Raw genomic sequence first — 27298 nt, 5'->3', positions numbered from 1 at the left:
TGATGGGCAGGTTCTAAGATGGCCCCAAATGAGCCTCTCCCCTGGCAGTCATACCTTGTGTACTCCCCTCCCCTCGAGGAGGGGTGCCACCTGTGACTTGCCTCTAACTAACAGAATACAGCAAAGGGGATGGGATGTCACTTTGTGAGTAGCTTCTCAAAGATTCTGACTTCCCTCTTGTGAGCCAGCTCTCGCCCTGGCTGCTTTTGATGCAGCAAGTTGGATTCTGGGGAGGCCCATGTAGCAAGGAACTGAGGATGGCCTCTGGCCCTCAGTCCAATGGACAGCAGGGTGTTAAAGCCATCAATCCAATGGCCCAAAAGGAACCGAACGACCACATAAGTGAGAGTGGAAGTGAATCCCTACCCAGTTGAGCTTTCAGATTAAACTGTAATCCCAGTGGACACCTTAAATGCAGCCTCATGACCAACCCTGAAACAGTGAACCAGCTGACGATGCTTGGATTCCTAACTCACAGAAACTGTGAGATAATCGATGTGTGTTCTTGCAAGCTGCTAAATTGTGGTAGTTTGTCATACAGCGAAAGATAACTAACACACCTCCTTTGAACCATACAAAAACCCCACTCACAGGAGGGAAAGTCAGACCTTTATACGATTTGCCTAAAGTCATACAATAGCAAGTGTCTGAGTCAGGACCCAAGGGCCAGTGCTGTGGAGTTTCTGTCACACCAGTTGCCTGATTAATTTCCTGAGGCCTTGAGAACAAGGTCCCTATGTTCCCTCACAGGGCCTAGGAGCTCTGAACAGAATGGATTCAGTAGCGACCAACTCAGGGGCTGAGGGCAGCCAACGAGGACAAACCTGTTGCCAACTGCAGAGCCCCGGGGCCCGCCCTCTGTGACCAGGACTTTCTGGAGCTCCCTCTCCACCAACACCTCTCTCTACCCAGCATCCGGGCACCTTCTCCTGTGCCTCACACTTACGTGAAACAGCTGGAGCGGCGACAGCCCAGTCACGCAGGCTGTGCCTGAGCAGACAGCAGCTGGGGGCACGTCATGGCCAAGGGTGTCAGTCCCTGACAGAGGAGAGAGGGGAAGGTCAGTGAGAGCTGGAAAGGGAGGCTGAGAGGACAGACGGACACACACTGGCACCTGGTTGTGACCCCAAGACTCTGGAGTGGACATCCCCAAGGGGGCTTGTTTCCTGACCTCCACGGCTGCCTTGGTCTGAGGTCCCCGAGCCTAAGAACCTGAGGTCAGACCTCTAAGGCCACATCCTATCCCGTCCTTGTTTCCTTCCCTCAGTGTCGCTGTCCGGAACCCTTGCCCAATGCACCATCAGGACAAGAGCCTCTCCCTGCTCTGGGAAGCGAGGCTCAATGGGGGAAGGGAGTCCAGCTGCCTCTTTCATGCTCCACTGGAGAATGCTGACCTGTCCCCTGGCGGATGTGTCCTTGTTGGCTGCATGGCCGATCCCCCTCTCTCTGGCCCCACACACCTCTTTCCCATCTCCTTCCCCATTCTTTCCTGGGCCTGTCCGTATTCCCAGCGCCCAGAGCTGATCACTCCTTTCTCTTACTCCAATATCCAGACTTCCTCAGGCCAACCCACCAACCAGACAGTTGGATGGGTAAGTTCACGCTGATGTGCTGATGGAGGAGGGGGAGATGAGACCCTACTGAGGAATCCAGTGTAGTCTAATTACTGGAGGGTCCCTTCAAGCCAAAATTCTTTACCCACTCAACATTATTTAGAGGAGTGTCTAGGCCCTACACTGGGAATGGGGTGGGGGTGGGGTGGAGGGAGGAAGGACATCCCCTGGTGGTGACGCTGGGCCCCTGCTCACTGTCCTGAGGAGGACGCGCCCCACTGGGTGTATCTGTATTGGGGAAGGAACTCAACCATTAACGGGATGCACTGAGCCACTCTCCACAAGGGCAGGGCCAACCACTTCCAGGTTCTCTGCCTCAGCCAGAAGCTGGAGGTCAAAGGACAGACATTTTCATGCCTCAAGGACTGGCACCACAACTACTGAGCCTGTGCTCTAGAGCCTGCGAGCCACAACTACTGAGCCCGTGAGCCACAACTACTGAAGCCTGTGTGCCTAGAGCCCATGCTCTGCAACAAAGAGAAGCCACCGCAATGAGAAGCCCGCACACTGCAACGAAGAGTAGCCCCCGCTCGCTGCAACTAGAGAAAGCCCGCGTGCAGCAACGAAGACCCAATGCAGCCAAAAATAAATAAATTAAATAAATAAATTTTAAAAAAAGCAATGGGGCTGGCACAAGTTTTAATCTAGGGGCAGGGGCAGATTTCTCTCACTAAATACATTTTAAAGTAAAGGGATACTTGGATCATACATCATGATCAAGTGGGATTTATCCCAGGGATGCAAGGATTCTTCAATATATGTAAATCAATCAATGTGATACACCACATTAACAAATTGAAGAATAAAAACCATATGATCATCTCAATAGATCCAGAAAAAGCTTTTGACAAAATTCAACACCCATTTATGATAAGAACTCTCCAGAAAGTGGGCATAGAGGGAACATATCTCAACATAATAAAGGCCATATATGACAAACCCACAGCAAACATCATTCTCAATGGTGAAAAACTGAAAGCATTTCCTCTAAGATCAGGAACAAGACAAGGATGTCTACCCTCGCCACTTTTATTCAACATAGTTTTGGAAGCCCTAGCCATGGCAATCAGAGAAGAAAAAGAAATAAAAGGAATCCAAATTGGAAAAGAAGAAGTAAAACTGTCACTGTTTGCACATGACATGATACTATACATAGAGAATCCTAAAAATGCTAGCAGAAAACTACCAGAGCTCATCAATGGATTCAGTAAAGTTGCAGGATACAAAATTAATACACAGAAATCTCTCGCATTCCTATACACTAACAACAAAAGATCAGAAAGAGAAATTAAGGAAACAATTCCATTTACCACTGCCTCAAAAAGAATAAAATATCTAGGAATAAACCTACCTAAGGAGACAAAAGACCTGTACTCAGAAAACTGTAGGATACTGATGAAAGAAATAAAAGATGACAAAAACATATGGAGAGATATATCATGTCCTTGGACTGGAAGAACCAATATTGTGAAAATGACTATACTACCCAAAGCAATCTACAGATTGAATGCAATCCCCATCAAATTACCAATAGCATTTTTCACAGAATTAGAACAAAAAATTTTACAATTTGTATGGAAACATGAAAAACCCCGGATAGCCAAAGCAATCTTGAGGAAGAAAAATGGAGCTGGAGGAATCAGGCACCCTGACTTCAGACTATACTACAAAGCTACAGTAATCAAAACAGTATGGTACTTGCACAAAAACAGAAATATAGATCAATGGAACAGGATAGAAAGTCCAGAGACAAACCCATGCACCTATGGTCACCTAATCTATGACAAAGGAGTCAAGACTATACAGTGGAGAAAAAAGTCTCTTCAATAAGTGGTGCTGGGAAAACTGGACAGCTACATGTAAAAGAATGAAATTAGAACACTCCCTAACACCATACACAAAAATAAACTCAAAACGGATTAAAGATCTAAATGTAAGGCTGGCTACTATAAAACTCTTAGAGGAAAACATAGGCAGAACACTCTTTGACATAAAGCGCAGCAAGATCTTTTTTGATCCACCTCCTACAGTAATGAAAATAAAAACAAAAATAAACAAATGGGACCTAATTAAAAGCTTTTGCACAGCAAAGGAAAACATAAACAAAATGAAAAGACAACCCACAGAATGGGAGAAAATATTTGCAAATGAATTGACCAACAAGGGATTAATCTCCAAAATATACAAACAGCTCATGCAGCTCAATATAAAAAGAAAAATAACCCAATCAAAAAAATGGGTGGAAGATCTAAATAGACATTTCTCCAAAGAAGACATACAGATGGCCAAAAAGCACATGATAAGATGCTCAACATCACTAATTATTAGAGAAATGCAAATCAAAACTACAATGAGGTATCACCTCACACTGGTCAGAATAGCCATCATCAAAAAATTCACAAACGATAAATGCTGGAGATGGTGCTGAGAAAAGGAAACTCTCCTACACTGTTGGTAGGAATGTAAATTGGTACATCCACTATGGAGAACAGTATGGAAATTCCTTAAAACACTAAAAACAGAACTACCATATGACCCAGCAATCCCACTCCTGGGCATATACCTGGAGAAAACCATAATTCAAAAAGATACATGCACCCCAATATTCACTGCAGCACTATTTACAATAGCCAGCTCATGGAAGCAACCTAAATGTCCATCAACAGAGGAATGGATAAAGAAGATGTGGTACATACATACAATGGAATATTACTCAGCCATAAAAAAGAACAAAATAATGCCATTTGCAGCAACATGGATGGACCTAGAGATTGTCATATTGAGTGAAGTCAGTCAGACATAGAAAGACAAATATCGTATGATATCACTTATATGTGGAATCTAAAAAAAAAAAGGTACAAATGAACTTATTTACAAAACAGAAGTAGAGTCACGAATGTAGAAAACAAACTTATGGTCACCAGGGGATAAGGGGGGGTGGATAAATTGGGAGATTTGGGATTGACATATACACATTACTATATATGAAATAGGTAAATAATAAGGACTTACTGTATAGCACAGGGAAATTTACTCCATACTCTGTAATGACCCATATGGGATAAGAATCTAAAAAAGAGTGGACAGGACTTCCCTGGTGGCACAGTGGTTAAGAATCCGCCTGCCAATGCAGGGGACATGGGTTTGAGCCCTGGTCCGGGAAGTTCCCACATGCCGTGGAGCAACTGAGCCCGTGCGCCACAACTACTGAGCCTGAGCTCTACAGCCCGTGTGCCACAACTACTGAAGCCCGCATGCCTAGAGCCCATGCTCTACAACAAGAGAAGCCACCGCAATGAGAAGCCTGCACACCGCAATGAAGAGTAGCCCCCGCTCGCCGCAACTAGAGAAAGCCCGCACCCAGCAACAAAAACCCAACGCAGCCAAAATAAATAAATAAATAAATTTATTAAAAAAAAAAAAAGAGTGGATATGTGTGTATGTATAACTTTGCTGTACAGCAGAAGCTAACACAACATTGTAAATCAACTATATGTCAATAAAAATTTTTTAAAAATAAAGTGATAGAACTTAAGAGAGATTCTGATCAATAAAAGTGAGGGAAAACACAACTACAGACTAGGAGAAATGAAAATGGATATTACCACATATGCTGCAAACATAAGGAAACTAAAGGGTATTAAAAACAACCTTATGCCAATAATCTAAAAATACAGATGAAATGAATGCATTTATGGAATAATGTAACCTACTAACATCTCCTCAAGAAGTAAATTACTCGAAACATATTATAATGTGAAGAATCAAATCATCAAAAATTGACTTTCAAAAAAAAAGAAGAAAAAGAAAACACCTAGGCCCAGAGGGCTTCACCAGAAACACCTACCAAACATTTAATAAAGAAATCATTCTATCTTACACAAAGCATTCCAATAACAGAAAAAGAAGAAACATTCTAAGTCATCTTATTATCATTTTTCACTAGCAAAAAACAGTAAGAAAATGTAATTTTAAAGACATCATATAAAATGATGATAAAATTATTAGGTCCTAGGTATATACATAACACAAGCTATACAGAGACTTTATGTAGAAATCTATAAAATTTTACTTTTATAAAAACTTTTAAAGGTTCCTAAATAAACGGAGGGGTATACTAAAAAAATTAAAATTAAAAAATAAAGGGATACTAGAAGAAAAAAAATCAAAGTTGCTTTTTGAGCATAAACCATGCAATATGCTTGTTTAACAAACCAGTTACTTATACAAAAATGGTCCATGGAAATAGAAGGACTCTAAGAGATCTGGCCCAATATCTTTACTTTTCTAGATGAAGAAACCGAGTTCAGAGAGGACAAGTGACTTGCTTAACCACACACAACACGATAGAGATGGAGCTGGAGAGGTGCTGGGAGCAAAGCCTCCTGGCCCCAGTCCAGGGCCCTGCCATTAGGATGCTATCTCTCCTCCTAGAACATCTGCACTTGTCTCCCCAGGAGCTAAGGTGTCCCCTGAAGTAGGGTTTCTCAAATTGGCTTGATGGTAACAATCACCTGAGCCACATGTTAAAGCAGAGACTCCAGACCTACTGAAGCAGCATCTCCAGGGGAGGGGCCCGGAATCTGTGTCTTTAACAGGTTTGAGTCTTACTATCTGGCCCTTTCGGGAAATGATGCAGGAATGAAGGTCTTCGGGAGGATTTCAGGCTGGAGGCAGCAGGGGAGGTGGCTGGAGGCAGCAGGGGAGGTGGCTGGAGGCAGCAGGGGAGGTGGCTGGAGGCAGCAGGGGAGATGGGTGACCTTGCAGAGTTTGTGGCATCATCTGCTGCCCATAACAAGACTGTCTCTGGATTCTGTGTCCTCGGGCCAAGCAGGCCAGAAGGAGGAGGAAGGGAGTGCGAGGAGAACCAAAAGTACATGGTGTCTCTGGGTGGGTTGGAGCCAATAAAGAGGTCAGGATGTGGAACCTTAAGGCCATTCTTCTAGGGGAAGAACGGGGCTGGGGGAGCATTAAAAGCCACCCTGATAGAATGTGTTGGAAATGGGTTTCCCATTCCCCATAAGGCCAGGGGTCTATGTTCTCTCTGAAGGGCCCCTGCCCTCAGTGACTTCAGCGCCCAGAGGCAGGGTCACCTCCCTCACTGCCTGGACCAACAGTGGCAGAACGCCTGCTGTAGCTGGCCCTAGCACATGTAATTAACGATTGGCTGCCCCCTGCACCCTGCTTGGCCCCCTTAGGAGCACAAGTTAATTGAGTGGGGCCTAAGCACCGGCTGATCTCAATTTCCTCCGATGCAATTAAGCCTTCTCCAGTCATTTATTAACTCATGAAATTGACACAGCAGGTTAGCAGCCCTGGAGAAGAGGAACAGTTTATTTCCTTGTTCCCTGTCTTGTGGGACATCAATGCTCAGGCATGGCTGGCAGAGGGAATCAGAGGAAGGGGCTCTTTTCACTCTGACTGTACTTATGGCCATCACCAAGCCCTGACCCCCGGGATGAGGGTGGGAAGAGTTGGTGGTCACATCGGTTCCTTTGCTCCAGATGAGGTACTACAGCAGCAAAGAGAGGCCTGTGCTGTTTGAGAAGGGGCCTCTTTAAGAGATACAAGGAACCTCTGCAAATCATCAAGGGAAAAAAAGAGACCCTCAATATAATAACGGGTAATAGACAGGTGGTTTATAAAAAAGGTAATCCAAAAGGCTAACAAGAAAATGAAGAGATGCCCAAACTCATTAGTAATCTGGGAAACGCAAATTGAAACCACAGTGAGCTATCACTCTACACTGGTAGACTGACAAAAATTAGGATGCTGGATAATGTCACATGTTGGAGCAGATGTGGGAATTTAAGGGCACTGCTGGTGGAGTGTAGTTACGACAACTGTTGAGGGAGAGACCTGGCACTACTTGGTCACATTAAGTTCAGACCCCATGAAACAGCAACTCTGCTCCTGGGTCTGTATCCCCCAAATTTCTCAATATATTCATAAGGGGCCATGTGTGGAGACGTTCATCACTGTGTTTTATGGCGGCAGGGAATTGGAAGCAAGCTCAGTGATCATCACTAGAGAGTGGAGAGGTAAAGTCAGGTAGATGCACACCTCAGAGGATAATGCAACTGCTGAAAGCAATGGACCAAGTGGACCATAGAAACACAGAGCAACAAGGATAAATCTTAGCAGAAGGCTAAGTGAAAAAAAAAAACAAAAACCCAGAATTAGATGTATAAAGATGTATAATACTGCTTATATAAATTTAAAATACAGGCACACAGACCAACAATTTACATTTTCAAGAACACATACCAAACAAACAAACAAACAAACAAAAAACACATACCAAAACAAAAACAACAAAGACAAAAAAACCCCCAAGTTCATAGATACAGAGAACAGGTTGGTGGTTGCCAGCGGTAGGGGTGAGGGTGGGAGTGGAGGTGGGAGAAATGGGCGAAGGGGGGTCAAAAGATGCAAACTACCAGTTATAAAATAAATAAGTCATGGAGAAGTAATGTACAGCATGGCGACTATAGTTAATAATACTCTATTGTATATTTGAAAGTTGCTGCGAGAGTAGATCTTAAAAGTTATCATCACAAGAAAAACATTTTTTGGCAACTATGTGTGGTGACAGATGATAACTAGACTTATTGTGGTGATCACTTTGCAGTGTATACAAATACGGAATCACTATGTGGTATACCTGAAATTAATACACTGTTATATGTCAATTATACCTCAATAAACAAAACAAAACTGAAAACACATACCCCAAAATGCATACACATTAAATATGCTAGAATGGCTGACTGTGGAAGGAGGAAAATGAGAACAGGAATAAGAATAAAAGAGAAAAAAATAAATAATAGAGCAGAGGGGCCTTGCCAAGACCAATGATGAATAATAATGTAGACTACCTGAGAAGTAACACTGAGGAGTATAATTAACTTAACCTTCTATGTCTGAGGTCCAACTCAAACAAAAAAGAAGGGGTCTCTCACCACCCCCAGGAGGTCTTCCATGATTGACTTAATGCTGCGCATTTCTATTTGACCTTCCTACTTGTTCTCAGGTAACTGTATTGTTGACACACTGGTGTCAAGTGGCTGTATTTTGCTTTCTTCTTAAATTCCAGACCATTTAAGGGCACAGACTTGGAATCTTGTGTCTTCATAAAGCTCCATTCCCACTGCCTGGTGTTCTGCACATTCTAGACAGTGGGATGGCAGGTCAAATGGGGAAGCTGCTTTGCATGCAGAGTGCTGTCCCAACACACAGCCTTCCATTCTGGTCTCACCTGCTGCATGTAGTGGAAAGAGGCTAAGAGTCCCAAGATTTTGGTTTAAATTCTGTTTTCTACGCTCATTGCTTGGGCGATTTTGGACAATTAATGATCTCCTTGAGGTTCATCTACAAAACGAAGGTAAATGATGTATCTTCCCTTACGGGGTGAGGATTATGGGAAAGGGTGTCGTTATTTAAAATGCTGCAGCCTTCTAAGGAGGGTAGGTGTTGTTCCAAGGACTCAGGGTCCCTGAAGTCCTCTGTGCTGCTAACAGGAGAGATGGCCCTTTGTGCTCACTCATCCCTTGATGAATTGGCTATGCCAAGTTTTGGGAGCAGACCCTGGTAAGAGCTGGACCACTCGGCATAAGACAGTGAGAAGAATTTATTGGGGTGTAGGGTGGCAGGAAGAGCAGGGAGGGCAGCATGAGGAAGAGAGAGGAGCCAGAAAGAATGGCCCAGACCCTGCTGAGTCTCTTGGCCAGATAAAACCCCAGCAGTTAGTTTGTGAGAAAGCCTTTTAAGATTTGGGAGGTCTCTAAGTTTTTTGTATTGTCTTCACAAACTGTTGGTAACTCACAAATGTGAGGGATATTTTCCTTGTTTGTGGCAATCCAGTGAAGGCACTGAGCTCAGACCTGGGTGCATATCCGTGGAACGCAGATGATACAACAAGAACTAATTCGGTGTGTGCAGTTTAGAGCCAGAGGTCACCATGAGAACGATGGCCCTTGGGACAGATTTTGGCTTCCTATGAGCCCTGGAACAAGGGTTAGAGCAAGTCCTATCTAGATCCTTAGAACACATGATCCCAGCTGATATATGAGTTATGCCTGAGGTATTGCATGTGAAAATAGATGGTCATTCCTCTTTTGTTCTAGCCTAGACCTAACTCTCAGATTAAATGTGTCCCTAAGGCTCCTGATCATGACCTTGACTAGTGTTCTGGCTGGGACCTTGTTGTCTCAGCATGATACTCGTGGAAACTGTGCTATTCCCCTCACTTATTCTTTATCTGCTATTTACTGAGCACTAAGTAAGTGCCTGGCGTTGAGCTCCGCTCCAGGGACACAAAGATGAACAGGCAGAGTGCTCTCAAGGAGCTCACGGGATGGGAGACTAGTAAACAGTAGTGGGCACAGCCTGTCCTCAGGCCCCAGGACCCCCAGATGCAAGGCCTGGGGGTGACTCTGCAGTCCCCATCAGCCTATCACAGTGCGTGAGCCTGCAAACTCCCTGGAGCAGGAAGAGCTGCTCAGCCAGTGCTTGGGGTTTTCAGCGAATATTTGCTGCAGAGAAACAGCAAAGAGGAGACAGCCCTGCTCCTCAAAGCCCAGGGTCACCCCAGAGGTGCTGCCTGTGTCCTTGATGCCTCTGTCAGAGGTGAGGCTGAGCTCACCTCCTCCCTGCCGAGGGTGTCCCAAAGATGGGCTGCCCTGTGTGGTCCCCCAATAAAAACCATGCCGATCATGGAAGAACAGTGGGTGCATGTGCGTAGGAGCCCTCAAACCTTCAGAGCCTAAGAACCTGGTTACGGACCCCTCAGGCTGGGGAGGGGGTGTGACTTTGATCTAAAACCCAGTAAGCACGCTGCTTTGTGTCTGCCAGCAAATCCCCAGCCCTAGAACGTAATAGATGCTCAATACATGTTTGTCAAACAAAGAGACTAGTGAATAGACACACGCCAGGTTTGTGGGAAGTCTTCCTCGCCACTCCCCCCACTGCCCACTGCCCACCGCCCCTGCCACAGAGCATCTCACAGGCACCTCCAGCCCCACCTGCCCCACTTCGCAGCCTTCCCTGAGCTCTCTGCCTGCAAACTCCCACTGTGCTAATAGTCTAGAGGGCACGGAGGGACTAAATTATGTGTCATTTTAGATGGGTGTGGGCTATTTTGTGCAGATGACACTTGTCCCTGCAGCTCTTGGGGTCAGGGTTCCTGATCATGGGTCTGTTCTCTCTGCTTCAGAGAGATGGGTGCAGAAGCCAGTAAAAGTATCAAGGGCTTTGTTCACCTTGGACTTGGCTCTCTTTCCCTTTCTGCCTTTCAAAACAACGTTCATTACTGCTGATAGCTTTCTTATGTTCATCTTGTTTGATGTTCAGGCATGGCAGTTTTTTGATTTCTCTTATTTCACAGAAAGCATAAAGTTCAGAAAGGCCAAGTGGCTTGGCCAAGGTCACACAGCTATTTTGGGAAGAGCTGGGACACCCTGCCCACACCATTCTTCCATGACTAGCATAGTTCTAGCTCTGCAGGGAACATGTGCCCTGTGCCATGGGTCCCATCTCTGTCCCACCCCAGTTCTGACTCCACGTTCTATTTCCTGACCTGACCATTTGCAGGAGGCTCAGGGGCACCATGGCCTGTGTGTTGGGAAGGGGTTCACTTTTCCTTTCCACGAGGTGCGTTGTTCTGCACCACACGCTTGGATTTCTCTCCATCTGTATTTGATCTCTACTATTGTTTGGAAGGTGTTCTGAGATCCCCAGGCAGCAGGCCTCCAGCCTGATGACTACTGAACAGGCTTGTTAGGAAAGGCAGAAGCATCTATGGGGTTTGTTTCTCCTTGCTGGCAAGATGTCAGGAGACTGGAAGAGATCCACATAAGAACCCAGGCCACTGAAGGGACAGAAAGTTTGATTTCTGAGGCCAGATGGAGATAAGGAGGGGCAAGGCATTAGGCTAATGAGTGGGCCAGAGGGAGCTAGCCTGTGAGGGACTGGTCACAGGACCCTAGAGTCATCTAACTCAGAGTAGCAGGAAAGGGGAGGCTTGCTCAACGTGCTCCAAGGGGACAGGATTTGAAGTAATGGGATAAAAGTAGACCAAGGAAAATTTAGACCAAATCTAAGGCAAATCTCACAGGGCACAAACAAATGTAGCAGGGAGATTGGAAAACTGTCAACCCATGTGGTACAGGGAGGTGTGGGAAGCATTACTGAGCTGCCCCCTCTCCTGTCCTCCAGCCCAGAGACCTGGCCCATTCATCCTGCCAGTCGGGTCCGATGGAACCAGGCTGAGGGCAGGATGAGGGTGTGACAAGGCAGCTACAGGGTTTGGGGGCCTTAACAATTGCACCAGGATTTATTCAGTATCCTTAATCACTTCAATGAAAACATTCTAAAATGGGCAAGAGGGCCCTGAGGAGGACTCTCAAAAGTCCACTTGCAGGTGATGAAGTGATGCAGGCAGCAGACCTTTTGCTACCTGTGCAGGTGGGCGCGGGGCCCCACGAAAACCACGGGAGAGCTCCCGGCAGAACCCCGTGGGCTTAGTGAGCAGAATGGGAAATTCACATCCAAATACGCCCCCTATTTTTTTTTTTTTTAATTTATTTTATTTATGGCTGTGTTGGGTCTTTGTTTCTGTGTGAGGGCTTTCTCTAGTTGTGGCAAGTGGGGGCCACTCTTCATCGCGGTGCGCGGGCCTCTCACTATCGCGGCCTCTCTCGTTGCGGAGCACAGGCTCCAGACGCGCAGGCTCAGCAACTGTGGCTCACAGGCCCAGCCGCTCCGCGGCATGTGGGATCTTCCCAGACCAGGGCTCGAACCCGTGTCCCCTGCATTGGCAGGCGGATTCTCAACCACTGCGCCACCAGGGAAGCCCCGCCCCCTATTCTTAATAGTTGACACACACACACACACTCAAGTCAACTGCATCCCACAATATATATGGTTCCTATTCCACATTCTGGGTTTGCTAATTCTCAACTAATGCCTTGGGTGTCTTCGTGAAGTTCCAAGTTAAACTTTTCTAAAAATTGACCTACTTATCAATATATTGTCGTGCAGAGGGAGCAAAACTAAGCAAACAGTAGTTATATCTCGATGAATCGTAATTCTATCTGCATTACATGCTCTAATTTCTCTGGCCGTGGGAGGGGCCTGTGATGGCTCTTCCAGCTGAATCTCTCACTTTGCACCCTGTAGATGCGGTGGGGAGGCTTGTGCTGATTCTAAATTGAGTTTCCAACTGCCCCCCAGAAGTGAAGATGGAGACAGGAGTCCCATTTCATCCACTGGCCCCTGAGGGCTGAAGCGGGTGAAAACTGCATGTGGCCAGATTACCCATCAGGGAAGCCTCCAGAATAGGCTGATCCAGATAAGCCATGCTTTCTCAAAAAACAGGTTAAAAGAGAGCAACTTTACACTTTTTGGTGCAATAGGAAAACATATTGTGTAATAGGGAAACATATAATGTTTATATCCTCTGCTTTCTGCTAAACTCTGCCTACCAGCTCATCTCCTGGACTGGGGAGAATAAAAGATAAGTCGGGAGATACCATGCTGTTTGAACTGATATGACCTGACCTGAATACACTTAGACAATGAAAGGAGAAAAGGAGAAGTTCAAGAGCTGGCATGAAAGGTACTTGAAAAACATTCTGGAGAGACTGCAGGGAGGAGACTCGAGGTGGCTGCCGTGTGCGTGAGATATTGGGAGAGATGGAAATGGGAAAGAGACTTTTTAAGTTTTTTTGTATATTATGAATGAAATTTATCCCATTGGGACTTCCCCAAAATCTTAAATAATGGTTTAAACTGCTTTCCACATATGTTTTGCATTTTGGATGTGAGTTTCTTTAAATAAGACACCTTGAAGAGACTGAGCCCACAGGCAACTTTTCCTGTTCTTTCAAGGGTTATCATCATAAAGGAGGATGACTTGTCCAAAGAAAAATGATCGGTAGAAATTACCAGTAACTCTCAGAGATGGGAGGATGCCAATTTAGGTAAAGCTGAAAAGAGACAGAGAGATTAGCATTTATGAACTTCCTAAACAGAAAGACACAAAGAAGATAGGGATTTGGTAGGAAACATGAATGATAAACAGTTCCTCAAGATGTTCCTAGTAAGTAGCCCCTCTGGGACCAGCCAACATAAGCCCCAGTCTACAGCCAAGGCACAGCCTGCATGTGGGTCTCTGACCCAGGGGGATCAGGAGGATATTTTTAAAAACTCTCCTCTTATTTGAATGACCACTTCTTAATTTCATACATTTTTCCTACTTGTTACTTTGTGCTTTTCTTATCGATCTCTTTGACTATTACCAATTAGGTATATTAACACTTGCAGTGTCATAAATACTGTAACTATTTTTCCCAATATGAATTCCTGTTCCCTGTAAAAGTTTTAAACTTTTAGGGAGCTAAATCTTTCATCACTTTTTCTTTGCTATTTAGGAAGTTTTCTTGCACACAGGGTTATGTAAGGAACTTTTCATTTTTAAAATTTAATTATTCATCTTGCGGGGATCTGTTTTTATACTCCTAGGGTTTCTGTTTTAGTTGGTTTCTTTTCTTAGATAGAGAGCCAATTCTGCCAGGTGAGCCCATTTTCTTAGAGCTAAATTATCAACTTTAGTACATATTAATTTCAGATCTATTTATGTACAGATCTATTTCTGAAATCCCCATTCAGTTCTATTTACCTATTAGCCTACAACTATTCCTATACCCTACTGTTTTTATTAACTTGATTCATCATAAATTTTAATGGCTGGTAAGATATATTTCTTATTGAGTTATAGTTGATGTACAATATTATATAAGTTTCAGGTGTACAACATAGTGATTCACAATTTTTAAAGCTTACATTCCAATCATAGTCATTATAAAATACTGGCTACATTCCCTGTGTTGTACTATATATTCTTGCAGCTTATCTATTTTATACATAGTAATTTGTACCCCTTAGTCCCCTACCCCTATCTTGCCCCTCCACTCTCCCCACTGGTAACCATTAGTTTGTTCTCTATATTTGTGAGTCTGTTTCTTTTTTGTTATATTCACTAATTTGTCTTATTTTTTAGACTCCACATATAAGTGATATCATGCAGTATTTGTCTTTCTCTGTCTGACTTATTTCGCTTAGCATAACACCTTCCAAGTCCATCCGTGTTGTTGCAAATGGCAAAATTTCATTTTTTTTAGCTGAATAGTATTCCATTGTATATATATACCACATCTTTATCCATTCATCCGTGGGTGGACACTTAGGTTGCTTCCATAATGTAAGACTGTATTTTAACTTTTCATTTCTGCGTAACATATAGAAAGTACACAAATCATAAATAAGCTTATTTTTTTAAAAAATATATTTATTTATTTATTTATTTTGGCTGTGCCGGGTCTTAGTTGCGGCATGCAGGATCTTCGTTGCAGCATGCAGACTTCTTAGTTGCGGCATGCGGACTTCTTAGTTGCGGCATGCGGACTTCTTAGTTGTGGCATGCAGACTCTTAGTTGTGGCATGCATGCGGGATCTAGTTCCCCGACCAGGGATCGAACCCGGACCCCCTGCATTGGGAGTTCAGAGTCTTACCTAGTGGACCACCAGGTAAGTCCCATAAATAAGCATCTTGATGAATTTTCCCACATTGAAAACATCCATGTAACCTGCTCCCTAGAAGGCTTCCTTGGGGCTCTGGCTTATGGGTCCGTTTTTACTTCCAGGCAGAGCTCTGCTGGCTGGCAAGTGAGTGCAGACTTTCTTGCTGCCACTAGCCCCTTTGCCCCTAGCTCTTGGGCCATAGCTTCTTACGCAGGGGCTCCGGGCCTCATAACAAGAAGCCAAGGCCGGGAAGATTGTTGCGGCTGGACTAAGATGAGGAGAAAAATGTGAACTTCTGCCCCAGAGCTTTCCCACTTGGAAAGGGCACTGAACCGTGTCATCTGTAAATGAGCAAAGAGGAAAAGCAACTGAAGCCTGAAGCCTCTCAGTTTCTTCTTATCAACAGCAGGAAGAGCTGAGCCAGTCCCTTTTCAAACTCCACTACCCAGGTGGTGGGACTGGGAGTATGTGGGACACAGTCCCCTTGGGAGGTAGGGGTGGAGTGGGGCTGCCTCCTTTCTCTGTGCAGAGGCCTCAGGGGAGGACATCCAGCCCCAAATCGAAGCTGCTCTGGGTAATATTGTAAAGCGATTTCTCTTCTGTGGACAGGGAAATCTTTACGGGTGATGCTGTGTTTAGGAAAATTTCTCCTTAATTTGGGTTTAGAATGAACTGTCTCTGAGAATTATTTGACCTTGGGAGACATGCTATATGAATGTGTGTGTGCACGCACATGCTCGAACCAACACCGACCCTCTAGAGAACTGCAGTAGGCATCCCTGCACGTCACATTACCTGACAGAGACAGAGAGACACAGACAGACAGACCTGGAGGGCCAAAGCCCAGCTTGGACTGGCCTGTGCTGGTGAAGCCTCTCCCTCCCACAGATGCCCGATGTGATTCTAGATCAGCTAGCTCAGATGCTGGGAAATGGACTGCTGGCATACCGTGTCCTTGCATTGCCTTGGAGGGACAAGGCGGGCAGATCCTAAGGGACGATCAAATCCTGTGGGTCATGGACCAAAGAATGGTTCCCTCTGAGAAAGAGAGAAAGAGGAAGAGGAAAAGGGAGATAACTTGCTTTCTGTCCCCTTGGATGATGGTATGGGACTGGCCAGGCTCAACATCCAATTAATTTTTTTCCTTCTTGCAGAATACGTCCCTCTAATTATTCCCAACCTGCCAGTCAAAACTGTCACATGCACAAGTTTTGGGGGCATGAGGTTGGAGAGATGGGCCACTGAAAGCAAGTGTGATTTCTCTATCCCACTGCTCCATGGAGGCTACTGCAGCAGACGCAGCATCCAATCAGAAAGCAAGCGACTCCCAGCTGTAGAACAACCAAAGTGCTGCCGAGAGCGGCAGGGAGAGGAAGAGAAGGCGCATACTGTGCGGACATGCTGATGCCTGCAGCGGACTTGTGGTCGGATGCGGCCTGCTTCCTTGTTTTCTTAAACTTTCTGGAGACGGTGTGAGGGGGGAAAGGGGGAGAGGCAGAAAGATGACACCTGGGTAACAATAAAGGAATAAATGAGCTGAAAGCTGCCTCTGTGTGACTTTCACCTGTTCAAGCTGGTTTGCCCTCAAGGGTCATTTCTGATAGATCCTCGCTCTTCAAAAGACAGTCTTCTGGGCTTCCCTGGTGGCGCAGTGGTTGAGAATCTGCCTGCCAATGCAGAGGACGCGGGTTCGAGCCCTGGTCTGGGAAGATCCCACATGCCGCGGAGCAACTGGGCCCGTGAGCCACAATTACTGAGCCTGCGCGTCTGGAGCCTGTGCTCCGCAACGAGAGAGGCCGCGATAGTGAGAGGCCCGTGCACCGCGATGAAGAGTGGCCCCCGCTCGCCACAACTAGAGAAAGCCCTCGCACAGAAATGAAGACCCAACACAGCCATAAATAAATAAAAAATTAATTAAAAAAAAGACTGTCTTCTCAACATCTCAAGACAGATAGCATGCCGTACATCCACGCTTAGCTAGCTGCTGTAAAAGAGAAGCCCCCAAATCTGGGGCCTGGGTATTGGGCAGGTAGCCTTCCATGTGGTGATGAGGGGACCCAGGATCCTCCCATTTTGTGCCTCTTTGCCTCCAGCCATCAGACAGAGGACGAGTGGAGGATCACGGGAGGAGCAGTTCCACGGGCCACACCTGGGGGTGGTGCACATCACTTCCACTCACATGCCATTAGCCAGAGTCCAGACACAGGCCACGCCTAAGTGCAAGGGAGACTGGGAGCTGTAAAGGGCCGAGTGCCCAGGAAGAAGGAGGACTGAATTTTGTAGAGCAGAATCATCTCTGCCACGGTCCCTACCTTCTAGTGCATCCTTAGTCTTTAGCATTCTCTCTTTGCACTTTTGCTCCAGTAATACTGAAATGCATGTTGTCCCCCAGATAAGCCATCCTCTCTCATGTCTCTTCATCCTTATATATACTGTTCCTTCATCTTAGGCCACTTTCTCTCCACCCGTATCTGTATTTGGCAAATTTTTATTACTCCTTTAGGAATCAGCTCAAGAACCCCTCCTGCCCCTTTTAGGCATCCCGTGACTCCTCTAGGCAGACTTCTCACTTCCTCATTCTGTACCTTATGGATCCCTCCTTTGTAGCACTTTGTAGCATAATTTCTAATTGTTTTGAGATGGGCCTATCTCCTTTGCTAAACTGCAAGCCCAGTGCTGGCAGGAATGGCACCTGCTTAGCAGAGTGCCTGGGGCAAAAAGGACTCAGTAAACACTTACTGATTGAATGAACAAAAGACAGAACATCTCCCCTGGTTTTTTTCCCAGGCTAAATGTTCTCATTTCCTTCTACCTTTCCCCAAGTATCATGGCCTCCAGTCTCTTCATCATCCTTTTCTCTGTCTTCAGAATGAACTCTAATTTGTCTAATCCATCATCAAATGTAGAACCCCAGATCTAATTAGGGCATTCTGGGTTTGAACTGATTGGTGCTGGATTCACTGGGCTGGCTTTGCCCCCTCATTCAATGGTAAAATTCACAGCAGGTGTGGGACAGAGCCTCAGCTATGGTGATAGACCCTTCTTTCCTCTCAGAATACTTTCCCCCAGCCATGCACATCTAATATTCCACTCAAGGATCATCCCTTCTGGTAGGACATTTTAAAAACCTTAGGGGAAGGGTGTTAAGTTTAGATGTGCAAGGTATTGCTGGGTTATGTGGGGTTTTGAAAATTATGCCAGATGCTTCTACGTCCATAAACAGGGGCAGTCACTGGGCCTCAGACTTTTCTTTCTTTCCTACTCAATCACTTGGGTAGCCTCTTTTTGTCATGTAAATATAAACAATTGGTATGGTGGGTTGGAGTACATCTTGCTCATCCTCCTCTTGCCTGTCTTACTACATGGCAGAGGCTAGAACTCTAAAAGTGACATTTTCCAGACTCCCTTGCAGCTAGGGTTCCGGACGTGATTTAAGGGTGGCCAATCAGATGCACTCACACGAGATCTGGAATGTGGAAGTAAAGCAGAAGCTGCTTTTCTGCTGCTTCTGCTGGCAAGTAGGGTTATTGAGACAATGAGTTTTCTGTAGCAGGGTTAGCAGAAGTCTCAGTGACTCAGGAGGCAGGGCTAGTGGCATCTATTTTTTGCAGTGGTGGATCTAGCAGGATCTGTGTGGCGCTGGAGCCAATCATTGTGGTGGCAGCTTCCTGACCTCTGGATTACAGCTAAGGCCATGTGTTCCTATGGCCATCAGCCATAGCCTTAGCTTTGTGATCCCTCAGCTTCCTGATAAGGTGCTATTGTTCCAGGGGTCATTTGTAGGAGCTCAGCCTAGAGCCTGCCCCTGAGATCTTCCAATGACTTGTAAGCACCTAATCTCCTGTATTAAATACACTTCTCTTAAAATAGCTGAAATGAAATAAAACAAAAATAAAGACAACTAGAAAAAAAATTTTTTTAAATAGCTAGAGTGACTTTTGTTATCTGTAACTTGACCAATATGAGTAGGCACTCACTGACCTCCAGGAAAGGTGACCCAAAGCTTTTGTGGCTTGATGAAAACTGTACCATTTGTAGGCACAGAGCTGAAAAACAAGTGTATGAATTTGTATAAGAATCCCAAGATCCTTCTGAGAGGACAGAACCCAAGACTTCAAATCCTTCCTAAGATCTTAAGTTAGGGAATCCTGGGGAGTGGCCCTGACCAAGATCTGCTGGAAGTAAAGAACTCCAGGGGGGGCAGTGGGTACCTGTGAAGGTGATCCAGGCTTAACACAGGGCTTAACAGTTGCGGGGGGATGGCTGGTTCTGACTTGTCATGTGGCTCAGGCCAGAAGCCTCTTCTTATTCAGCTACTTTGGCATAGCATGGGGCTTTGGGGAGCAACGGCTGCATGAGAACCAAGAGATATTTAACCTGGCAGCATGGCCTGTTCAGGGACCATGTCAGCAGGGAGGACTTTGCCACAGCCGTGGACAAATATGTCCATTGGATAGTGCCAGAGCTAGCATTCAATAGTACACCATGTAGCATCAACCAAACGCAAATAGACTGACCAGAATTTCTAAGTTTCTTTCTCATTTTTGTACCTGGATCTTATTCTGGACTGAATAAGATCCTTAGGGTTTGGAGGGAGAGGATAAAGTGGTCTCAAGAGGGAGATATTGAACTTTTTGCTAATAGGAACATTTGAGGAGTTGAACAATTAGTTGGAGAAATAAGAGTTATGAACTTTTTTGTACCCCAAGCTGATGAAGTGGGTCATCCAAGTTATAGGCACAAAAGAAAAACCTAACCATATTCAAAGTTAAAACTCTACGTGTAAAGGAACCCAGGAGAAAAATTAATTAAAAGGTAAATAATACATTGGGAAAGTACCTGCAATAAATAGGAGAACTTATTTAGATAATAAAGGAATATATTAAGACCAAATAGGTAAATGGGCAAAGTATAGAAATGGATGATTTACAAAGGATGAAATGAATTAATAAACATATATAGAATTATCCAACCTCACTAACAGTCAAAGAAATGCAAATTGAGACATATTTCTTTTTTCTACTAAATTACGGGAAATTATAATACCTAGTGTTGATCAAGTTGGGGTTTAATACTCTATGTTGTTAGGTGAAAATCTGTAAAACTCTTTGGGAAAATATTTGGCAATATTTATTTTAGAAATGTATATAACAAAGGCTTCTAGTTTTAAATGGCTGACCAAAGTCTATATTTATCTTTCCTACCTCCCAACATCCCACTGAAAAAACAGAAGACATATGAAAAAATAAATACATTTACAGCAGTCCTGAAAAACCAGAACATTGTGCCTCCAACTGGGAATTTCTGGATGAGATGAAGATGTTGGGAGCAGATTGATAGTGAACACTAAGAACGCATGACCCCATAACAGATGGCAGAAAGGACATCCAAATCAAGAGGTTTTCCTACCAGAACTCTGGCATAATCCAGATACCAGAGGCATTGGACCTTGGGAAAGGAGATAGACTTGGGCTTTGAACTTGGGCCTTCAGACAAACTAGCTAAGCCAGCCTGTTTGAGCTGATGACTTGGGCATTTGCCTGCAGGATAAAGTTCAAGTTTAAGGCTCTCTGGAGGAGGAATTTCACCACAAGAAACTCCCAGGATGGACACTAAAGTTGGATAAGAAAAGCAGTGTCGGGCTTCCCTGGTGGCGCAGTGGTTGAGAATCTGCCTGCCAATGCAGGGGACACGGGTTCGAGCCCTGGTCTGGGAAGATCCCACATGCCGCGGAGCAACTGGGCCCGTGAGCCACAATTACTGAGCCTGCGCGTCTGGAGCCTGTGCTCTGCAACAAGAGAGGCCGCAATAGTGAGAGGCCCGCGCACCGCGATGAAGAGTGGCCCCCACTTGCCACAACTAGAGAAAGCCCTCACACAGAAACAAAGACCCAACACAGCCATAAATAAGTAAATAAATAATTAATTAAAAAAAAAAAAAAAAAAGAAAAGCAGTGTCCCAGTGATCAAGAGGGATGGACAGCCTCCAAGCCCAGAAGTCAGTAAACTTATTGTTTCCTAGTAATCAGGAAATATAAATTGAAACAACAATGAAGCAGCATTATTTGCCCATCTGATTGACTAAAATATAAAAGACTGGATAATATCCAGTGCTGTTGAAGGTAGGGGGTTACTGGCCCTTTCATGCACTGTTGGTAAGGGTGTAAGCTGGCAGAGTCAATTTGAGAGCAATTTGATAGTATGTGCCAAAATCGGAAAGGTACATACACTTTGCCCCAACCAATTCTACTTCTAAGGAACCCATTGTATAGAAATACACACGTGCACAGTTACAAGTATATTCCTTGTAGTAATACTTGTAATTGCAAAAATTTGATAAATATCCATTAATAGAGGAAATGTTAAATGAATTTCAATTCTTCAATGGAATACCATGTAGTTGTTAAAAAGAATGAGGTAGAGTAAGATTCCATTTGTATTAAAACTTGTGTGTATGAGATTAACACCTAAAAAATATTCATTTGTTTAATCCAATATTCCTATTTCTGGAAATATATTCAGAAGGAAATTATACAAAATAAGGAAAAAGAATCAGAGAAAAGATTCACTGTAGTGTTATTTATAACAGAAAAAATTGGGAACAAGTAAATAGCTAATGATACAGAAATCATTAGTTTATTCATAATACAGGGACTCAATGACACATTGTATAATTATAAAGTTATAATTATGAAGACTTTATCCTATTATGGAAAAACATTTAAGTGGACAAACCTGGACATAAATTCATGTAAAATATGATAACAACCAGGCAAAAAATTGAATGTAAAGGAAAAAAGAAATGGTCTATACAGTTCTTGACTGGGAGTGGAAGTTGTGTTGAGGATTATAGATGATTTTCTCCTTTATTTTTTATCACTTTCTGTAATGTTGTTTTATAATACATTTTTTTTTTTTTTTTATTATTATTATTTTTAAATTTTATTTATTTATTTATTTATTTATGGCTGTGTTGGGTCTTCGTTTCTGTGCGAGGGCTCTCTCTAGCTGTGGCAAGCGGGGGCCACTCTTCATCGCGGTGCGCGGGCCTCTCACTATCGCGGCCTCTCCCGTTGCAGAGCACAGGCTCCAGACGCGCAGGCTCAGTAATTGTGGCTCACGGGCCCAGTTGCTCCGCGGCATGCGGGATCCTCCCAGACCAGGGCTCGAACCCGTGTCCCCTGCATTGGCAGGCGGATTCCCAACCACTGCGCCACCAGGGAGGCCCTATAATACATTTTTAATAAACTCCCTTTTCTATAAATCCTCTTTAGATTAATTCTTATGTTTTCCAGTAATTCTGGTCACTCTGATAACCCTCTCCCATGTCCCCTTCTTGCCACTTCACCAAGTGTTTACCATGTGCATGCTTTTCTTTGGGGCTGCAGGATGGTGCCCATGGTTACACATGGTGAGTATGTGGGGAAGGAGCCCAGACCTGAGCTAGAGGGCCCAGGTTTGATTCCTGGTTCAATGAAACTAGATAAGTCACTCAGCCTCTCTGAAATTCCCATTTCCCATTTCCTTATAGTAAAGCCCTTCCTACTTACACTGTTACATTGTTGTGTAAACGTTCCCCTTCAGCATTTCCTTGTTACTTGGAGTTTACCCCCATGTATCTGTCTGAATTCCTTTCCAGATATAAATTCCTTTGATGCCTGTCCAAATAAATAAGGGAACTGTCTTATTTACCTTGTATTTCCCACAGCACCTAGAAAGGGCTCTGTACATCGTGGGTACTCATATTTGTTAGAGTCACATGTATAAAAGCACAATATAAGCCCTTCGTAAAAGCAAAGAATTACTGTTTGTTTATTTATTATTAATTTTGCAGAATTTAAATTATAAATTATTCAACTTATTTAAATTAAAAAAACAGAACAAAACAGTTTACCTATTTCTCCACCCTCCCGTCCCCAACCTCTGGCAACCACCAATCTGAGCTTGGTTTTGTTTGTTTTAGATTCCACATATAAGAGAAATCATAGGGTATTTGTCTTTCTCTGTCTGACTTATTTCACTTAGAATAATGCCCTCAATGTCCATCCATGTGGCAAATGGCAAGATTTCATTCTTTTTTATAGATGAATAACCTCTCTCTCTCTCCCCCTCTCTATCTATCTATCATAATTTCTTTATCCATTCATCCATTGATGAGCACCTGTTTCCATATCTTGGCTATTGAAAAAAAGTGCTGCAATGAACATAGGAGTGCATATATCTTTTCAAGTTAGTGTTTTCACTTTTTTGGGATAAATAGCCAGAAACTGGAATTGCTGGCTCATATGGTAGTTCTATTTTTAATTTTTTGAGGAACCGCCATCCTATTTTCCATAGTGGCTGCACCAATTTACATTCCCACCAACAGGCTACAAGTGTTCCTGTTTCTCCACATCCTCACCAAGACTTGTTATTTCTTGTTTTTTGATAATAGCCATTCTAACAGGTGTGAGGTAATATCTCATTGTGGTTTTGATTTTCATTTCCCTGACGATTAATGATGCTGAGCATACTTTCATGTATCTGTTGGCCATCTGTATGTCTTCTTGTAATAATGTCTATTCAGATCTTCTGCCCATCTTTTAATCAGATTGTTGTTGTTTTGCTATTGAGTTGTATAAGTTCTTTATATATTTTGGATATTAGCCCCTTATCTGATAAATGATTTTAAAATATTTTCTCCCATTCAGTAGGTTGTCCTTTCATTTTGTTAGTGGCTTTCTTTGCCGTGCAGAAGCTTTTTAGTTTGATGTAGTCCCACTTATTTTTCCTTTTGTTGCCTTTGCTTTTGGCGTCAGATTCAAAAAAAATCATCACTGAGACCTATGTCAAGGAGTTTACTGCCTATTTACTTTAGGAGTTTTGTGGTTTCAGGTCTTACATTTGTCTTTAATCCATTTTGAGTTATTTTTTGTGTATGTTGTATGATAGTGGTCCAGTTTTTGTTTTTTGGGTTTTTTTTGCATGTGGTTGTCCAATTTTCCCAACACCATTTATTGAAGAGACTGTCCTTTCTCCATTGTATATTCTTGTCTCCTTTGTTGTGAATTAATTGACCATATATATGTGGGGTTTTTTCCTGGGCTCTCTATTCTGTGCCATTGATCTATGTGTCTGTTTTTATGCCAGTACCATGCTGTTTTAATTACTACAGGTTTGCAGTATAGTTTAAAATCAGAGTACATGATGTCTCCAGCTTTTTTCTTCTTTCTTAAGATATCTTTGGCTATTTGGGGTCTTTCGTGGTTCCATATAAATTTTAAGATTGTTCTATTTCTGTGGAAAACGCTGCTGGAATTTTGACAGGGATTGCACTGAATGTGTAGATTACTTTGGGTAGTATGGACATATTAACAATATTAATTCTTCCATTCTATGAGCATGAAATATCTTTCCATTTATTTGTGTCTTCAATTTTTTCATTAGTGTCTTGTAGTTTTTAATATACAGGTCTTTCACCTCCTTGGTTAAATTTATTCCTAAGTATTTTATTCTTTTTGAAGCAATTATAAATGAGATTGTTTTCTTCATTTCTCTTTCTGATAGTTTGTTATTAGTGTACAGAAACACAACAGATTTTTGTGTATTGATTTTGCATCCTACAACTTTACTGAATTCATTTATTAGTTCTAACAGTTTTTTTTTTTGATGGAATCTTTAGGGTTTTCTATATATAATATCATGTCATCTGCAGATAGTGAGAGCTTTACTTCTTCCCTTCCAATTTGGATGCCTTATATTTCTTTTTCTTACCAAATTGCTCTGGCTAGGACTTCCAATACTATGTTGAATAAAAGTGGCAAGAGTGGGCATTCTTATCTTGTTCCTGATTTTAGAGGAAAGGATTTCAACTTTACACCGTTGAGTATGATGTTAGCTGTGGGCTTACCATATATGGCCTTTTATTATGTTCAGGTATGTGCCCACTGTACTTGCTTTGTTGAGAGTTTTAAATCATAAATGGATGGTGAAGTCTGTCAAATGTTCTGCACCTATTGATATTGTGATCATATGAGTTTTATCCTTAATTTTGTTAATGTGGTGTATCACATTGACTGATTTGCAGATGTTGGAACTATCCTTGCATCTCTGAATCCCACTTGATCATGGTGTATAATCCTTTTAATGTACTTTTTTTTTTAAAAGGAATTCCTTTATTTTTATTATTTATTTATTTATTTATTTATTTTTGGCTGTGTTGGGTCTTCGTTTCTGTGCAAGGGCTTTCTCTAGTTGCGGCAAGCGGGGGCCACTCTTCATCGCGGTGCACGGGCCTCTCACTATCGCGGCCTCTCTTGTTGCGGAGCACAAGCTCCAGATGCGCAGGCTCAGTAGTTGTGGCTCACGGGCCCAGTTGCTCCTTGGCATGTGGGATCTTCCCAGACCAGGCTCGAACCCGTGTCCCCTGCATTTGCAGGCAGATTCTCAACCACTGCGCCACCAGGGAAGCCCCTTTTAATGTACTTTAATTAAATCCTTTAAATGTTGAATTCAGTTTGTCAATATTTTGTTGAGGACATCTATATTCATTAGGGATAGGGCCTGTAATTTTTTTTCTCGTGGCATTCTTGTCTGGTTTGGGTATATGGGTAATGATGGCCTCATAAAATGAGTATGGGAGAGTTCCTTCCTCTTCTTTTTTTTTTTTTTTTTGGAAGAGTTTGAAGAGGATTGGTATCAATTCTTCTTTGACTGTAAGAATTCACCAATGAAGCTGTCTGGTCTGGGCTTTTGTTTGTTAGGAGGTTTTTGATTACTGATTCAATCTTCTTACTAGCAATTAGTCCGTTCAGATTTTCTGTTTCATCATGATTCAGTCTTGGTAGGTTGTATATTTCTAGGAATTTATCCATTTCTTCTAGGTCATCCAATTTGTTGGCAATAATTTCACAGTGGTCTCTCATGATCCTTTGTATTTCTGGGGTATCAGTTGTAACATCTCCTCTTTCATGTCTGATTTATTTATTTGAGTCCTCTCTCTTTTTTTCTTTGTGAATCTAGCTAAAGGTTTGTCAATTTTCTTGATTTTTTTCAAAGAACCAGCTCTTAGTTTCATTGATCTTTTCTCTTATCTCTTTAGTCTCTGTTTCATTTATTTCTGCTCTAATCTTTGTTATTTCCCTCCTTCTACTAACTTTGGGCCTTATTTGTTCTTTTTTTAGGTTCTTGAGGTGTAAACCTTCACTGTTTATTTAAGACTTTTCTTGTTTCTTGAGGTAGGCATTTATTGCTATAAACTTCCCTCTTAGAACTGCTTTTGTTGCATCCCACAAATTTGGGTATGTTACATTTCCATTTTCATTTGTGTCAAGGTAATTTTTTAATTTATCTTTTGGTTTCTTCTTTGACCCAACAGTTGTTCAGTAGCATGCTGTCTAAATGCCATATATTTATGAGTTTTCCAGTTTTATTTCTGTAATTAATTTCTCATTTCATACCATTGTGGTAGGAAAATATGCTTGATATGATTTCAATCATCTTAAATTTATTAAGACTTGTTTTGTAGCCTAACATGACCTATCTTGGAAAATGTTCCATGTGCACTTGAGAAGAATGTATATTCTATTGCTTTTGGGTGGAATGTTCTGTAAATATCTGTTAAGTCTCAACTGTTCTAACATGTTGTTTAAAGCTGATGTTTTCTTATTGATTTTCTGTCTGGATGATCTATCCATTGATGTAAGTGGGGGTATTAAAGTCCCCGACTCCTATTGTATTGCTGTCTATTTCTCCCTTTAGGTCAGTTAATACCTGCTTTATATATCAGTTGTTCCTACATTGGGTGTATAAATATTTACAAATGTTATACCAACCTGTTGGATTGACCCTACATCATTATGTCTGTCATAAATGCCCTTCTTTGTCTCTTATTATAGTCTTGTTTTAAAGTCTATTTTGTCTGATATAAGTATAGCTACTGCAGCTTTCTTTTGTTTCCCAGTTGCATGGAATATCTTTTTCCATTCCTTCACTTTAAGTCTGTGCGTGTCCTCACATCTAAAGTGAGGCAGCATATAGATGAGTCTTGTTTTTAAAAAAATATTCAGCCATTCCATGTCTTTTGAGTGGAGAATTTAGTCCATTTACATTTAAAGTAATTATTGA

At 42.9% G+C, this 27298-nt stretch overlaps 1 protein-coding gene across 4 annotated transcripts in view; it reads right to left on the bottom strand.

Annotated features, from left to right (window-relative positions):
* Positions 1 to 27298, bottom strand: part of FAM163A (family with sequence similarity 163 member A) — a 91193-nt gene that overhangs the window by 7511 nt on the left and 56384 nt on the right. For 3 of the 4 annotated variants that reach the window (XM_036836571.1, XM_036836565.1, XM_036836574.1), the window contains exon 2: positions 947 to 1038. The exons of the other annotated variant lie outside the window; for it this stretch is intronic. The gene's annotated coding sequence lies outside the window, so the exon portion shown is untranslated. The remainder of the gene's footprint in view (positions 1 to 946; positions 1039 to 27298) is intronic. 4 annotated transcript variants of the gene reach the window in all.

The sequence above is a fragment of the Balaenoptera musculus genome, chromosome 1 (genome assembly GCF_009873245.2).
Source record: "Balaenoptera musculus isolate JJ_BM4_2016_0621 chromosome 1, mBalMus1.pri.v3, whole genome shotgun sequence".
Classification (NCBI taxonomy): Eukaryota; Metazoa; Chordata; class Mammalia; order Artiodactyla; family Balaenopteridae; genus Balaenoptera; species Balaenoptera musculus.
Note: the sequence above shows the minus strand (reverse complement) of the source record. Positions and strands in the feature narration are given on the sequence as shown.